An 18080-nucleotide genomic window follows, 5' to 3' on the forward strand; every position below is an offset into this window, starting at 1 on the left:
TTGTTCCAAGCTATCTTTTCAGTAATTTTTCTATAGTGAATTGTCATGGAAGATAGACACAGTATCTTATTCTGGACCAAAATGCAGGCATATTACAGTCTACTTTAAAAGATGTGAGTGCCCTAAACCAAGACTTCCTCCCTGTCATACAGCTTAGTCCTTATGGTCCCCTTCATATTTCCCTGTGGAAATGGGGGCTAGGGAAACTGATGGAAAACTGCTAATAGTCTGGATACTGCTATTTCTGAGAGACATAATTTGTCTTTTGTCTCCAACCCAATATTTTTGTGTCTTCCATGAACTGTGGTAAACTAACTATTAGTTTACAAGGAGAATAAAGTATCAGATTCTCACAGATCTTGAAATGGAGTGGCCAGATTAGTATTAAACAAAGTATACTTCAGAACAAGGACAATTAGGGATAAAGCAATATATTATATAATAACAAAAGTGCCAATTCACCAAGAGGATATTACCAATCTTAAATGGCTAGACACCAAATAACACAGCCTCAAAATGTATGAACAAAAACTGATAAAACTAACAGGGAAAAAGGACAGATTTACAAGTATAGTTGGAGACATCAATATTCTTCTCCCACCAATAGATAGGATACATAGATAAAATATTAGAAAGGATATATAAGAACTAAGACACACTATCAACCAAATGGAATCTAAATGACATGTCATGCATAGAACACTTCTTATGACAATATCAAGTCACAAATTATTTTTAAGTGTACATGGAATCTTCACAAAGTGAGACTGTATCCTGGGTTATAAAACAAACCTTACTATCATATTTCAAGTGTATTGCCTGATTATAATAAAATTAAGCTAGAAATTAATAGCAGAAAGAAATATGGAAAATCTCCAAATATTGGGGAAATGAAACAACACATTTTTGAACAATCCATCAGTCAAAGAGGAAGAGTTGGGAAAAGGATGAGACTGGAACTACATAACCAAAATGATAATCAATTTTGTTGTATATAAATTTTAAAATGTATAATGAAAAGTTTTAACAAATACAAAAGTAAGTTACTGTAGACAAAGAGACAAAAATATATATTATTGACAAATTTATTTTTAGCTACTAGACATATCGTCTCGTATGAAATTTTGAGTCTTTTTAGAGCACAGTATAAAGATAACACCCTACTGGAGATTTGCCAAAGGAGCAGTTCCTCCAGTGCTATAATGCAGCTTCAGCTGATTGTAAGACAGCCCAAAGGCCTAAGGTAAATTGGAAATGGCAATGTTAATCATAAAAATATTGGTACACTGAATGCACTTGTGAAAGCACCAGTAATTCTCGCTGCAAAGAACTTGTTTATGTATAAAATAAGAATGGGAGCCCTGCAGAAAACAGAATACACTACTTACTAGCTTATGATCCTGAACAATTACATAAAATCCCTGAGCTTCTTAGCTTCTTCATTTTGAAAACAGGGCTAATAGTAGTAACTATTTCACTGTGCTATAAGAAAGAGAAAATTAAATCCATGTAAAGGGCTTAGAACAGTGCATGAAACAGGGTAAGAACTCAATACATGTCAGCTCTTATGGTACCTGAGTAATGGCCTGTCAAATAGGTCCACATCCTAACCCTAGTACCCGTGAATATGCTGCTAACTACATGGCAGAAAAGATATTGCAGATGTGCTTACATTAAGGATCTTGAGATTTTCCTGAATTACCCAAATAGGCCCAATGGAGTGACAAGGGTCCTTCCATATAAGTGAAAGTCGGAGTTTTGAAGATGCTATGGTGTTCATCTTGAGGATGAAAAAAGGGGCAAGAAGAAAGGAATGCAGGGGGCCTCTAAAAGCCAGAAAAAAGTAAGGAAATGGAATTTCCCTGGAGGTTCCAGAAGGAGCACAGCCTAGTTGACACCTCATTTTTAGGCCAGTAAGATCCATTTCAGACCTCTGAATGTCAAAGTTGTACAATAATACATTTTTGGTTTTTTGTTTTTTTGGATTTTTTTTTAGTGGTACACAGGCTCTCACTGTTGTGGCCTCTCCCGTTGCAGAGCACAGGCTCTGGACGCGCAGGCTCAGCGGCCATGGCTCACGGGCCCAGCCACTCCATAGCATGTGGGATCTTCCCGGACCGGGACACGAACCCGTGTCCCCTGCATCGGCAGGCGGACTCTCAACCACTGCGCCACCAGGGTAGCCCTACATTTGTGTTTTTTTAAGCCACTGTTTGTGGTAATTTGTTACAGTATCAGTAGGAAACCCGTAAAATCATTTAAAGTAACTAAGCTCTTTCTAGTTTTAATTTATAAAACCACAGTGTTATCACTTTGCAAGTACTCTTTCAAATTCTTGATCATTTTTCTTAGAGGAAGGAGACATTTCGAGATTATCTATAAATGCATTCTGTGTGGTGGGTAGAAACTCAGACTTGGAGATTGCCAAATCTGGATTCATATTCTGACTCCATTCTCCATTATTGACTAGTCCTGTGACTTGGACCTGTTACCTAACTTTGTTAAAAGATTGCCTGCCTACAGGGGGGTTGTTGTGAAAAGTAATGAATTATCACAAATCATTTAGCACAGGATCTGACTAATAATTAGTGGTTATACGTGGGAATTATTAATATTAGTGGTTATGAACCCACATCTTTTGAAGACAAGCTCAAGCTACTCATGAACTTGACAATTTTTGAATATCTCTATTTTAGTTTAGTTTCCCTTTAGGAAACTTTGAGGAAGTAAGCAGATGTTTAGACTAGAAGGCTATGGATCCTAAATGTCTTTTAGTAGAAATCATTGCTCTGGGGCTTCCCTGGTGGTGCAGTGGTTGAGAGTCCGCCTGCCGATGCAGGGGACACAGGTTCATGCCCCGGTCCGGGAAGATCCCACATGCCGCGGAGCAGCTGGGCCTGTGAGCCATGGCCGCTGAGCCTGTGCGTCCGGAGCCTGTGCTCCGCAACGGGAGAGGCCACAGCAGTGAGAGGCCCCCGTACCGCAAAAAAAAAAAAAAAAAAAAAAAAGAAATCATTGCTCTGGGTTCTCATTGAAAATTCACCTTTCCCTTTTCCAATCTCCTTTACCATGGGATAAAGCATTCTTTTCAAAGTATTCTTTTCAAACCTCAATTAAAAATCAGCTCCAAGTAAAGTTGTCTCCTTCACACTCGCGAAAACAAAGGTCTCCTGTTCCCTTCCCCTTCAAGTGTCTTCTTCTGAAGTAAAATGAGTCAAAAGTCAAATGACAACATAATAACCCCCCAGGTATGGAATTGTGCGTCTCCAGACCCTTTTCTCTGAAGAGACAATGCAATGAATAGGGAGCAGGCCCAGTGGGACCAGGATTCACTGCTGTTTGCCACCTGGTGGACATTTATGCTCACTGCAAAGTAATTTCCATTCCCTGTTTTTAAAAGCATCTCTGATCAGTAACCTTAGCTCCTTGGCTGTGTTTTCTGCTAATGAGTAGAGATCAACTGATTGAAGGACAGACATAAGTGTACAGCACTATACTTACTTTGAATGAAGAAAATGACCTATTGGGTTGGCCAAAAAGTTCATTCATGTTTTTCCATAAGATGTTACAGAAAATCCCGAAAGAACTTTTTGGCCATCCCAAATATATTCATTTAGCCATTAGTTCCCTGACAGTGACAAGTTAGGTGTTCTCAAAGAGAGACCCTAAATACTACCCAATGGATCATTATCACTGAAACCTGTGTTTCTTATGTTTAAGAAGAGTGTTTATATACACATATATGTATATATATATAAATGTTTCTTTTTGATTTTTTTTTTCAAAAACTGGCGTACCCTCCCATAGTGCCATAGCCTTCAGGCACTATATATTTCAATTTCCTTAAACTGACACAAACAGCACCCCCCACACTTGACCTAGCTCCTCTTTGTGCCTCCATCCTCATCTTTGACCATTTTCTCATAGTTTGTTCACTTCCGCCATACTCTACATTTCTGTTGTCTAAGCCACCCAGTCGATAGTATCTTGTGATGGCAGCCCCACCTGACTAAGGCAATAGCTGCATGTACCAAGCTTGCTCATGCTTCATTTCCTTTGCATATGCTATTTCCTCTTCATGGAATGCCCTTCTCTTTTTTAAAATGTCACATTTCATTTAGCCCAATATAACCTTCAACATAGAATCAATAGACAAAAAAATAATGAGATATTTTACATCAGCTTTTTCAAACTAAGTTTTCAAAATTCGATCTATATTTTACACTTACAGAACATTTTAACTCAATTAAAAATTTAGTTTCTCAGTCGTATCAGCCACATTTCAAGTGTGCAATAGCCATATGTAGGCAGAGGCTACCATATTGGCCACCACAGCTTTAGAGAATCCTGGACAGATTCACCTGTTCATGGCCAACATTTAACTAAAGATGACAACATCACCATAAAGAAATTGGCAATATTGGTTTCAGGGTCAGAAGAATGACTTTACCCAATTTTTAAGCATTCATAGGGCACCTCCATAGACTAAGATCCCCCCAAACACATACACCTGATGCAATAGGTTTTTCCTTCTTAAATTCTTTACTTTTATATCTGGCTCTTTTCCGTGAATGTTTCCGCTTAGCTCCCACCCTGCTCTTTCGGGTAAAGCAGAAAGCAGTCCCTGATATCACCATCTGCTCTAGAGCCCACACTGTGGTAGGTTATCATTGGATGCAGTGGCCCTGTTCTCCAATTGCCTTGCTTGTTTGGTCTTTCCCACTCGAGGTTGGGCTCCTTGAGACAAAGACTAGACTTTTCTTCTCTGTATCCCCCCTGCCATGGTCATCCCTGGCATAGAGTAGTACCAATTACTGTTTGTTGAATGGATGGAATATCTTTTAACAGAGTCTAAGTTAGGTGCCAGTCACTAAAAAGTATCCAACTGAATGTGATTTAAGTTCACATCACTGGGGCAAAAATACGTCTGTCTTGCCCCCCCACCGAAACTGGGTCTTACTCCATCTATCATATTGATTGAGAGTACACTTTTGAGACTTTATTTTATAATATTGATACATCTTTGAGGCATTTTTGCCACACTCCATTCAAATGCCAGCCTCTTTAGGATGGAAGGCCTTTTAAGACATTATTAGATTTTGCCATATGTGCTTGTCAACAGTGACATCCAGCTGAAGGTAAGATCCTTTGGGAGCAGAACAACATGGTGGGGGAAGGCAAGGGACTATCTTGGAGAGAAGAGGAAGTGCAAAAGACAGGCAGAAGTAAGAGAGTAGTAAAAACAAGTATCCCTAACATCACTGCTCTTCCCATCAATAGATCTACCTCCTGCTCAAAGACCTAAAATGGATATTTTGTTAAACTTGACTCACTTAGATCTCAACTCAAATTCCACTTCTTTCATGTTTCAACTCTGTGACTGAAGGAAAGCTGTTTATAGTCTCTGAGTTTCATCTTTTGTAACAGAAAAAGGGATGTGTGATGTATATCTTGTATGAGTGTTTAGGGGTATAATCCAGAAAGGTTGCATGTCTTACATGATGCTGCAGTCACAGCAGGAACTCAATAAATGGCACAATGTAAATCCCTCCTGCTCGGTGCTCAAGGACGCTCATGATATGTCAGCGATCTATCCAGTATTTTGCCCAAATTCTTGCCAATAACAGATACCAACATTCATTCCCTGTGTGTGCTTCATATATTTGACTACCGTAACTTTCCACGTGCCATTTTTATGTCAAAAGTGTTAGGCAGATCACTCCCCAGCTTCCCAAGAAACACAGGATCACAGGTAGGTTTTAGAGAAAGGATGTGGATTTGGGAAAGAAACAGGAAGATTGTCTTATTATTTGGAATTTGGAAACCATTTATTTTGCCAAGTAAAATGTCTGCCTAAATATATGTACAGGAGATTTAGTATGTTTCACACATATTGGGTATCTTTTGTGTACAAGGTTCAGAGAGGCTTTGTCTATCATCTCTGTCACTACAATAGTACAAAATTGTACTATTTTTCTATAATACCTTTCAATCTGACCTGATTTAAGCTCTGAATGTACTTAAACAGTATGTGCGGCCTCAGCACAGGGATATATCTATTGCCCCAAAGAGGAAGACTACATTCCAAGAAACTCCAACATCAACTTGCAGGACCATGACTCAAAGGTTGAATGACAGCTGCCGGCTGTAAGGCTGACACACAGAGATACTGCAGGGCCTTGCTTTTTTATTAAGAAATCTGCTGATGATGTTCAGTTTGGCCTGAGCTTGAGCTTAGAGCTCATAATATCCTATTCTACCTCAAAATCAAATATAAGTCAATCAAAAATTATTTTAGGCCTGCACTATGGGCAGTTGCTAGAAATGAATGATGGGGATGGAGTTAAATCTAATAATGAGTCTGTCAAGCTGCATCCATTCCCATAATACAACCAAAAGAGTCAGCTCCAGGCATAACATCTGTGTAACCCCATTTGGGGTCTACCTCTCCTCAGGGTTGACTACTACAACCATTATTCTCAGAGGATAGTCATGGGGTAGTGCAGACATGTTCTTTGTCATCATCAGTTATATTAATTAAATCAACAGTCTACTAGCAAACATGTTTCCTAGCTTCTATAGGATTTGGCTATCACTGCCATTGGAAATTACTGAAAGAATTTTTCAGAATTACTGAAAAAATCGTCCACCTTCTGAGTCAGTCTTTGGATGGGCTTAAGAACACATTACAAATAGACAAGACCCCCAAAGAAATCAGCTGGAGCTCCATAATCTCTCTCTCTCCCAGAATTTACTGAGTTCACATGAAAATATAAAGAAATCTATGCCCCAAATTCCAATACATAAGACATGCATGTACACACACACACACACACACACGCACGCACACACTCCCACATTCACATAGACATGTGTTTGAAAATCCTACCTGTGGGGTACTATGGCAATATTGGATTAATCTCTAGAAATCATACCGAGTCCCCCAGGTGGGCTAAGTGTTTCTATTCGAGTGCTTCCCTAGGATTCTATGCCTTCTACTATGAAAACAAGACATTGTATCTAAATTATTACTATTTTTATTTTAGTGTAAATATGCATGGATTCTTACTTTTTGAGAAGATGGGTGCATTTTATTCATCTGAAGTTCCACTTATTAATCACACAGGATTTGGCATATAGATTGTATTCAAGACATCCAAGTAAATACATAAGTAAAAAATATACTCAAGGTTGGATAAATGTGAGAGACATTAACTGCTCATGAAATTTTGAGGACAAGGTAATCAGCATGAGATGATGTTAGGAAAGTTACATGATGGAGGTGAGACTAGGTTGGCTATTAAGGATTTATGAGGAATTTATATTTATCCATTTTAAGTGGCATTTTGAGTCCCGTTTTTAATTCTTGGTGCATCCCTTCACTCAAACATATATTAACTTTCTTCTTTGTACCACATTTCATGGTGAATCCTGGGGTTGCAGAAATAAACAGGGAGGCTCTTGAAGGCAGGTGTAGGAATTCAAGGAACATACAATCTAACGATTGTATCTACCAGACAATGATATTTTAATTTAAATGAGTTTGGGATTGACATGTACAAACTGCTCTATTTAAAACAGATAACCAACAAGGACTATATAGCACAGGGAACTCTGCTCAATATAATGTAACAACCTAAACGGCAAAAGAATTCAAAAAAGAATAGATACATGTATACATAAAACTGAATCACTTTGCTGTGCACCTGAAACTAGCACAATATTGTTAATCAACGATGCTCCAAAATAAAATAAAAATTAAAAAAATAAGTCAAAAGAATAAGGTTCAGTGGACCAAAATAAATAAATAAATAAGTTCTATTAAAAAGGAAGAAGAGAAAATATTATCTTCAATTGATGGTGAGAACTCTAAGGCTCAGATAGCTTAAGTAATCAATCATGTATCTAAAAGGGGTCCATCTGGTTCAAGAGTGTACCCCTGAAGTGATTTATTTGTTCTACTGCACCATATAGTTTTCAGTAAACAGGGAGTTGCAACTGTAGGATGCTGAGAAATTTGCCCTTTCTATAATAAGGTGCATCCTAGCCAGCACGATCTGGTTTCAGGTGTGATCCATTAGGGATCCGCTTATTGACCACTCTGAGCAGTTCCCCCTCTGAGCAGCCAATTTAGGCGCCAAGGCAGTTAAAAATAGGTTTTCTAGACATTTTCCTTTGCTCTAGCTCCAGGATCTGACCACATCACCTTGCCTCACCCACAATTAGTTCTCAATACAAAAGCACTTAGGCCACCAGCCATTTCTAGAGTGAGGAATGCAGACTTCAGACCCAGCTGGAGGATAATTCCAAAAACCATGCCATAATGGGGATGATGTAGACTGGAGCACCTGAGCCGAATGGAGAGAGGTTTACCTGACAGTATCATCTATGGTTCGTTTGCCATTAATAACAAGGCAGCCTGCCTGCCTGGGTCTGCTCCAGCCTGCTAATAGGCACTCTCTGGGGATGGTCTCATGCACTCTCCTGCTGAGCTGAGACAACTATGCACTTGAACTATTGTTTCTAACAGGACCCTACAGACTCCTAACCTCTGGACAACGCCTCCATTCAGATGGAAGAATTCTGGCTTCCTGGCCCTTCTTATCTTCTGAGTCCCTCATAAATGAGGGCATTTAATATGTCGTCTTAGTTCTGTTCTGTTTTCCATTTAAACACTCCCTTCATTAGAGGCATAAGTAACTGATTTAATTAAAAAGGTTAATATCAGAGCAATCTAATCTTTACTCCCTACCCTTCTCATCTGATTTATCTGGGGTTGGAGGTTACATTAGAAATCACAGAGAAGGAGAGAGAGAAAAAGCATCAGGCCAGTTTTGTTATGAGATAAAGGGCAGCTGAGGAGGACTGTAAATAAAATATTGCATTTGAATTAAGACTTTTAGATTTTTTTAAAATTTTATTGGAGTATAGAGTTGACTTATAATATTGTGTTAATTTCAGGTGAACATCAAAGTAAATCAGTTATACATATACATATATCCACTCATTTTTAGATTCTTTTCCCATATAGGGCATTACAGAGTATTGAGTAGAGTTCCCTGTGCAATACAGTAGGTCCTTAGTAGTCATCTGTTTTATATATAGTAAAGTGTATATGTCAACCCCAGTCTCTCAATTTATCCCTCCCCCACTTCCCCCTGGTACCCATAAGTTTATTTTCTACATCTGTATACAAGACTTTTAGATTTTTACCTCAGCAAGGCTCTCATCACTAGGTTTTTTTGGGGCAAGTTCCTTCCTCTTTCTAGGGCTCAGTTTTATTATCTGTTAAATAACTGGGGTTTTCCAAACTTGCCTAATTATGAGATATTTGTCAAACCTACAGATTTCCAGGACCCATCTCAGATAAACAAAATCTGAATCTTCAAAGAGGAGGCGGTCACCCCAGGTGCTGCTTGTGGCCAGACAAGTTCATGCTGGGCAGATGGGCACTGTGGTCTCACCCAGGTCTGACATCCTTCCTACCTCTGATGATGATTCTAAGGCACAATTACCTTTGGGTTATAGATAGAAACAAAATCAAGGGTTCAGGATTTTCCCAAAACTCCTCTGAAGGTACTAAAATAAAACAGTCAGAGGGCTTACCCAGGCCATGGTCAGCCCTAGAAAAATTCAGAAGCAAAACAATCTTACTGTCTATCTTGCCCAAACTCCCCTTTATATGTCCCTGCTTTGTCTCTGTTGCTGTCCTCCGTTCTCAAGATATGATCTGGCCCAATGCTGGTCTCTGCCGTATGTAGAATGCCCACAAAGTCTACTCAAATCCCAGTAACCCATTCTCCCATCTGTCTCTCCTTTTCTGTCCCCTATAAAACTATTCTCAACTCTGTCTGCCTAGAAAGTATCTGAGAACCAATTAATGTGTTAATAATTAGTTTGGGCATAAATGTATTTCCTCAGGCTGAACATTGTCATCTTAACTAAAGGTATCACCTACACTTGAAAAAATGATTCCCTATTAACATTTTGAACAATATGTGCCATCTAGTGTGGAGATATATGGAACCAATGGGTTGCTTCTGACACTCTAAATCACATCATACCATCATGGAAGAAAGTGTATTAATGGGGCTTTATTTTTTAACATTTTGACATGTATAAAAGATTTACCTACTAGGCTAAAAATCTCTCTCTGCCTCATCCACATGAAAAGGAATTTTGAAAATTTAATCAAAAATCCATTCAGCCCTTTCTGATGTTACCAACCAAATTATAATTTTCTCCCAGTTAGGAGTGTTCCTACACCTTAGCTTTTACTGACAATGAAGCCTGATTTCCCCCAGTGCAAACCTAAGAATAAATTAAAACCTTAGGAAATATGTGCACCTTTGACAGGTTTAGAAAGGAAATATGACTGTAAGTGTCAAAACCACAGGTAACTGCATTTGAAAATAATGCAGTACGCTTGCTTTCATATAACGCTGAATGGACACAGTTGATTTTTTAAATAATGTTTGCAACATTAAAACCAAATGGCTGGACTTCCCTTTTGCTGCAGTGGTTAAAAATCTGCCTGCCAATGCAGGGGACATGGGTTCGAGCCCTGGTCCGGGAAAATCCCACACGCCATGGAGCAACTAAGCCTGTGCACCACAACTACTGAAGCCCATGCACCTAGAGCTCATGCTCTTCAACAAGAGAAGCCACCGCAGTGAGAAGCCTGTGCACTGCAACAAAGAGGAGCACCTGCTTGCCACAACTAGAGAAAGCCCACGTGCAGCAACAAAGACCCAACACAGCCAAAAATAAATAAATAACATAATGATCAAGTGGGGTTTATCTCAGGAATGCTAGGATTCTTCAATATACACAAATCAATCAATGTGATAAACCATATTAACAAATTGAAGGAGAAAAATCATATGATCATCTATAGATGCAGAAAAAGCTTTCGACAAAATTCAACACCCATTTATGATAAAAAAAAACCCTCCAGAAAGTAGGCATAGAGGGAACTTACCTCAACACAATAGAGGCCATATATGACAAACCCACAGCCAACATCATTCTCAGTGGTGAAAAACCGAAACCACTTCCTCTAAGATCAAGAAAAAGTCAAGGTTGTCCACACTCACCACTATTATTCAACATAGTTTTAGCCACAGAAAGCAGAGAAGAAAAAGAAGTAAAACGAATCCAAATCAGAACAGAAGTAAAGCTGTCACTGTTTGCAGATGACATGATACTATACATAGAGAATCCTAAAGATGCGACCAGAAAACTCCTAGAGCTAATCAATGAATCTGCTAAAGTAGTAGGATACAAAATTAATGCACAGAAATCTCTTGCATTCCTATACACTAATGATGAAAAATTTGAAAGAGGAATTAAGGAAACACTCCCATTTACCACTGCAACAAAAAGAATAAAATACCTAGGAATAAACCTACCCAAGGAGACAAAACACCTGTATGCAGAAACTATAAAACACTGGTGACAGAAATTTAAAATGATATAAACAGATGGAGAGATATACCATATTCTTGGACTGGAAGAATCAACACTGTGAAAATGACTATAATACCCAAAGCAATCTACAGATTCAATGCAATCCCTATCAAATGACAAATGGCATTTTTTTCACAGAACTAGAACAAAAAATTTCACAGTTTGTATGGAAAAACAAAATAACCTGAGTAGCCAAAGCAATCTTGAGAAAGAAAAACAGAGCTGGAGGAATCAGACTCACTTCAGACTCTACAGACTATACTGCAAATCTACAGTAATCAAGACAGTATGGTACTGGCACAAAAACAGAAATATAGATGAATGGTTCAGGATAGAATGCCCAGAGATAAACCCACTCACATATGGTCACCTTATCTTTGATAAAGGAGTCAAGAATATACAATGGAGAGAAAACAATCTCTTCAATAAGTGGTGCTGGGAAAACTGGACACCTACATGTAAAAGTATGAAATTAGAAAACTCCTTAACACCATACACAAAAATAAACTCAAAATGGATTAAAGACCTGAATGTAAGGCTAGACACAATCAAACTCTTAGAGGAAAACATAGTCAGAATACTCTATGACATAAATCACAGAAAGATCCTTTTTGACCCACCTCCTAGAAAAATGGAAATAAAACCAAATATAAACAAATGTGACCTAATGAAACTTAAAAGCTTTTGTACAGCAAAGGAAACATTAAAAAAGACAAAAAGACAACCCTCAGTATGGGAGAAAATATTTGCAAACAAAGCAAGTGACAAAGGATTAATCTCCAAAATTTACAAGCAGCTCATGCAACTCAGTATCAAAAAAACAAACAACCCAATCTAAAAATGCGCAGAAGACCTAAATAGACATTTCTGCAAAGAAGATATACAGATTGCCAACACATGAAAGAATTATGGACATCACTAATCATTAGAGAAATGCAAATCAAAACTACAATGAGGTATCACCTCACACCGGTCAGAATGGCCATCATCAAAAAAATCTACAAACAATAAATGCTGGAGAGGGTGTGGAGAAAAGGAAACCCTCTTGCACTGTTGGTGGGAATGTAAATTGATACAGCCACTATGGAGAACAGTATGGAGGTTCCTTTAAAAGCTAAAAATAGCACTACCATATGACCCAGCAATCCCACTGCTAGGCATATACCCTGAGAAAACCATAATTCGAAAAGAGTCATGTACCACAATATTCACTGCAGCTCTATTTACAATAGCCAGGACATGGAAGCAACCTACGTGTCCATCATCAGATGATGAAGATGTGGCACATATATACAGTGGAATATTACTCAGCCATAAAAAGAAACGAATTTGAGTTATTTGTAGTGAGGTAGATGGACTTAGAGTCTGTCATACAGAGTGAAGTAAATCAGAAAGAGAAGAACAAATACCGTATGCTAACATATTTATGGAATCAAGAAATAAATGGTTGGGCTTCCCTGGTGGCACAGTGATTGAGAGTCTGCCTGCCAATGCGGGGGACGCAGGCTCGTGCCCCTGTCTGGGAGGATCCCACATGCCACAGAGCAGCTAGGCTCGTGAGCCATGGCCGCTGAGCCTGCACGTCCGGAGCCTGTGGTTCGCAACGGGAGAGGCCGCAGCAGTGAGAGGCCGCAGCAGTGAAAGGCCCGTGTACCGCAAAATAAATAAATAAATAAATAAATAAATAAATAAATAGTTGTGAAGAACCTAGGGGCAGGATGCAGACATAGAGAATGGACTTGAGGGCACGGGGAGGGGTAATTGTAAGCTGGGACAAAGTGAGAGAGTGGCATGGACATATATACACTACCAAATGTAAAATAGATAGTGGGAAGCAGCTGCATAGCACAGGGAGATCAGATCAGTGTTTTGTGACCACCTAGAGGGGTGGGATAGGGAGCGTGGGAGGGAGACGCAAAAGGGACGAGGTATGGGGATATATGTATACGTATAACTGATTCACTTTTTTATAAAGCAGAAACTAACACACCATTGTAAATCAATTATACTCCAATAAAGATGTTAAATAAATAAATAATAAGTAAATGAAATAAATATATTTATTAAGAAAATAATAAGCCAAATGCCTGAGGATTTTCCTGTGTGCAGATTAGAAAAGAATTGGAGGATAGTGTTGCTAGAAGAGACAAAATTTAAAAGAAAATATTTCCAGCAGTGTTCACTTTATTAAGTTCACCTAAAACCTGGGTAGGAAGCAAACACCATTTTTTTGCTGTTATTGTATAAGGAAATGCACAATGCCTCAGTACTAAGGTTCTGCATGCAGGCTTCCTGGACTGGAACCATGGCCCTACCACCTTTAAAATCTGAGTTCGTAGGCCAGTAGATTAATTTTAGTTGCCTCATTTGTAAAGTATTAAAAATATTAGTTACTCAATAGGATTTCTGTGTTGAAGAAGTGAGACCACACATAAGAAAAGCTTGGAAAATTTTCCTGGCATCCAGTTATCATGTAGCGTTAGTGATGTGTTATTTTTTAAAATTGTTATTGAAATATGGTTGATATAAAATGTTGTGTTAGTTTCAGGTGTAAAGCAAAGTGATATACAGACACACACACAAACAAACACACACACACACACACACACATATATATTCTTTTTTAGATTCTTTTCCATTATAGGTTATTACAAGGTATTGAACATAGCTCTCCCTATGCTATACAGTAGGTCCTTATTGGTTATCTATTTTATATATAGTAGTGTGTATATGTTACTCCCAAACTCCTAATTTATGCCTCCCCACTTTCCCCTTTGGTAACCATAAGTTTGTTTTCTACATCTGTGAGTCTATTTCTGTTTTGTAAATAAGTTCATTTGTATCATTTTTTTTGATTTCACATATAAGTGATATAATATGATATTTATCTTTCTCTGTCTGACTGACTTCACTTAATATGATAATCTATAGGTCCATCCATGTTGCAGCAAATGGCATTATTTCATTCTTTTTTATGGCTGAGTAATATTCCATTGTGTATATATACCACAAAAAAGGAATCCAAACATAACAATTAATATAGTCATCAAATCACAAGGGAAGAAAACAAAAGAAAAAAGGGGAAAAAAACATACAAAAACAAATCCAAAGCAATTAACAAAATGGTGATGAGTATACATATCAATAATTACCTTAAATGTAAATGGATTAAATGCTCCAACCAAAAGACAAACTGGCTGAATGGATATACAAACAACACTGGTATATGTGCTGTCTACAAGAGACCCACTTCAGATCTCGAGACACATACAGACTGAAAGTGGGGGGATGGAAAAAGATAATTGTTATTTTTGTTACCCAATGGGCTTCTTACTTATTAACTGGGGACAATCTTTACAAATCCATGCTTAATTCCTGTCTATCACTTTGGTCCAAATCATGACCAACTTTCTTACAACATGCTGAATAATGAAGGAAGCTTTGGTTTTTTCACCCCTGAGAGTTAGATCTGGCTGAGTCTTGTCCTGAGCCACCTGCTTCAGGCTTGCTCTTCCCTCAGCATCCATCTAGTCTGGTAGGGTCTTTCCTGATCTTCCCTCACCAGCCCCCTTCAAGGATAGAGGAGTAGCCCCAGGAGAAAAGCAAGACAACTTTTTCTCCTTGTCCACCCCAGATTCCACCAAAATAAAAGGATTGACAGACATAGTCACTAGTGGCACAACTGTGAATTTTGTTCTCCTTGCGTCCATTTAAATATATTCCCTATTGATTTTGATGTGAGTGACCCAGTTTCTCCCTCAATAAATCAATAACTATATATTGAGAGCTAACTTTGTGGCAAACGTCATCCAAGGGACCAAAAATATATTGATGAAATAAACAAGTTGAGTTCTTACTTACATGGCCCTTATAGTCAAGAGTTAAAATGCATACTTTTCAAAAAAAATACTAATTATCAAACAATTACAAGTATGACAAGTGCCACGAAATAAAATTAGAGGTAGTCTAATGTAGGCAAGGACATTGGTAAAAGGATATATAAATTGGACTTGTGAGAGATAAGTTGCAGTAAAACATTACAGCAAGTAGAAAAGGCATTCTATTCAAAACAGAAGAATATATAAGAAGACCATATGAGGGTAGACAGCAAGCAAAAGCATGGTGCGTAAAAGGAATTGAGGATAGAGCAAAAAATTAACAGAGAGAGCGCTTGGTGGCGCAGTGATTGAGAGTCCACCTGCTGATGCAGGGGACGCGGGTTCGTGCCCTGGTCCGGGAAGATTCCACGTGCGGCAGAGTGGCTGGGCCCGTGAACCATGGCCGCTGAGCCTGCATGTCCGGAGCCTGTGCTCCGCAATGGGAGAGGCCACAACAGTGAGAGGCCCGCGTACCGCAAAAACAAAGAAACAAACAAACAAAATTAACAGAGAGAGAGAGAAGCAAGGCCAGGTCATTGATGGCCTAGAGAGACTATATTAAAGACTTGAATATTTTATGACAGCAATGGAAAATCATTGAAAAGGTTTTACTAGAGGGATTAAAAGTTAAGTATTGTTTTTGAAAGTTCACTCTGGCTGCAATATAGAGAAGTGTCTGGCGAGGGGACAAGTAGATGCAAATGAGTCTATTTAGAAGGCTACTTAAGTGGAACACTTAAGATATTATGGTGGGTCAGGCTAAGGGCTATAAGAGGATATGGGAAAAAGTCGAAAAAAGTTTTGGGAAATATACAGGGATTAGAATTGATGGGATATGTGTGAGAAAGAGGAGGTAGAGGGGATTCTGGATGGCATAACTCAGTAAACGGTATTGTTTGCAGCAGTGGGCAACATGCAAGTGAGATAGTTGTGACGTGCTGAGTTTGAGTTCTCTCTCAGACATCTAAGTGGAGATGGTGGGACAGCAGCTGAATATGTGGATCTGGAGCTCAGAGGAGGGGTCTTGGCTGAGCATGTCATTTTCAGCATTGAAATCACAGGAGTATAAGAATTCACCTGGGGAAAGAGCATACAGTGAAAAAACAATCTAAAAGAGAGCCTTCAGGAACTCCAAACTTTAAAGACTCAACAGAAGAAAGCAAACGCTGTAGAGGAGCTAGCAGAAAAGCAGGAGATAGTGGATAATCCGAGAACCCAAGAGGTAAGTGTGCTTCAAAACAGGAGAATGGTAGAGTGTGAAATGCTTGTGCGAGGTTAAGTGTGCTGAGGAACAGCAGTGTTAGTTGGTCCCCACCATGGAGTCATCAGTGAACATACCTAGCGCCACTCTGATGGCTTGACATAGGTGGTATGTGGCTGAGAAAGACCAAAATCTACATAATAAATCTGATGAATTTTTCATGTTCTTCTGTGAAGGAGAGGAGAAAGAGTGCGATAGTTTGATGGAAAATTGAGGTCAAGGCAATGCATATATAAGATTATAAATTTATAATCTGAGGAAGAAGAGAGGGGAAAAAGAGGTTACTCTGTATCTCAGAATTCTTGAGAAGGTGAAATGAACCAGACAAGTGGAGATATTGGTTTTAAACTAGGGAGAAACTTATCCTCAAATCCTTCAGTTTCCCAGAAAAGGATATACAAATACATAAAAGTCCTAGTAAAAGTTTTTAGATCATTCCTTCCAGGTTTGGTACTTTGAGTTCCACTCTTGTAGTCTGAGCAGGTGTGAAGCATATGACTTGTCGTTTTGCATCTTTGGTGTCTGAAAAAGATAATTTGTATGTAGAACCAGTGTAGAGACAACTACACATCACCTTGGGATCCCAGAGTTTGACCTTGATTCACCCCTGGCTTGATGTATTCTGAGTTGCTTCACTTCATGAAGATTTGAGTGTGTTCCCTTCCAGGAAGTAGCAGCGAAAGAAAGAGTTTCTGAAAATAACACACTCTATTTCTTAACCCTTGTACCAGATAATATCGTTATACTCAGGGTAGGCTATACTTATGCAATAAATTTTTTTATAAATCCCAAAAATTTATTTCTTGCTGTGTTATGTGTCTGTTTCAAGTTGTAAGGGGGAAAGAAGTTCAGGTTAATGGATGGTCCACTGTCTTGTAGCTACCCCATCTAAAACTATAGCCTCCCAGTCTATGGAGGAGAGAGAGAGAGAGAGAGAGCTGAAAAGTTGTATGTAGGTTTTGGCATGCTTTAGTCCAGAAGGGAAAGGTATTACTCCCTCCCACAGTTCTAGTGGTTAGAACAAATCACTTGGCCCTGCCTAACTGTATATCCCAGGAGGGCTGGGGAATGTGAGGTAGCATATGGAATTCTGGATGAGCACCACTGTCTTTGCTACAGTCCACTCTTCTGGTCACTGAACATTATTTCATATTTTTCTGCACATATAACACACTCTACTCCTCAGCAAGTGAAACCACTCAGTTATATCCATCTAGGACATTTAAGCTCAAAGTCTGGAATCTCAGGTTGATGTTCCATAGATTTTTCACTGGTTCCAAACATAACTTGTCTTAGACTAGAGACCTTGGAACCCAAAAGACAAATCATCTACACCACGTTTTTTTGTTTTTTTGTTTTTTGCAGTACGCGGGCCTCTCACTGCTGTGGCCTCTCCCATTGCGGAGCACGGGCTCCGGACGTGCAGGTTCAGCGGCCATGGCTCACGGGCCCAGCTGCTCCGTGGCATGTGG

Source organism: Pseudorca crassidens, chromosome 6, assembly GCF_039906515.1.
Source record: "Pseudorca crassidens isolate mPseCra1 chromosome 6, mPseCra1.hap1, whole genome shotgun sequence".
NCBI classification, from domain to species: domain Eukaryota; kingdom Metazoa; phylum Chordata; class Mammalia; order Artiodactyla; family Delphinidae; genus Pseudorca; species Pseudorca crassidens.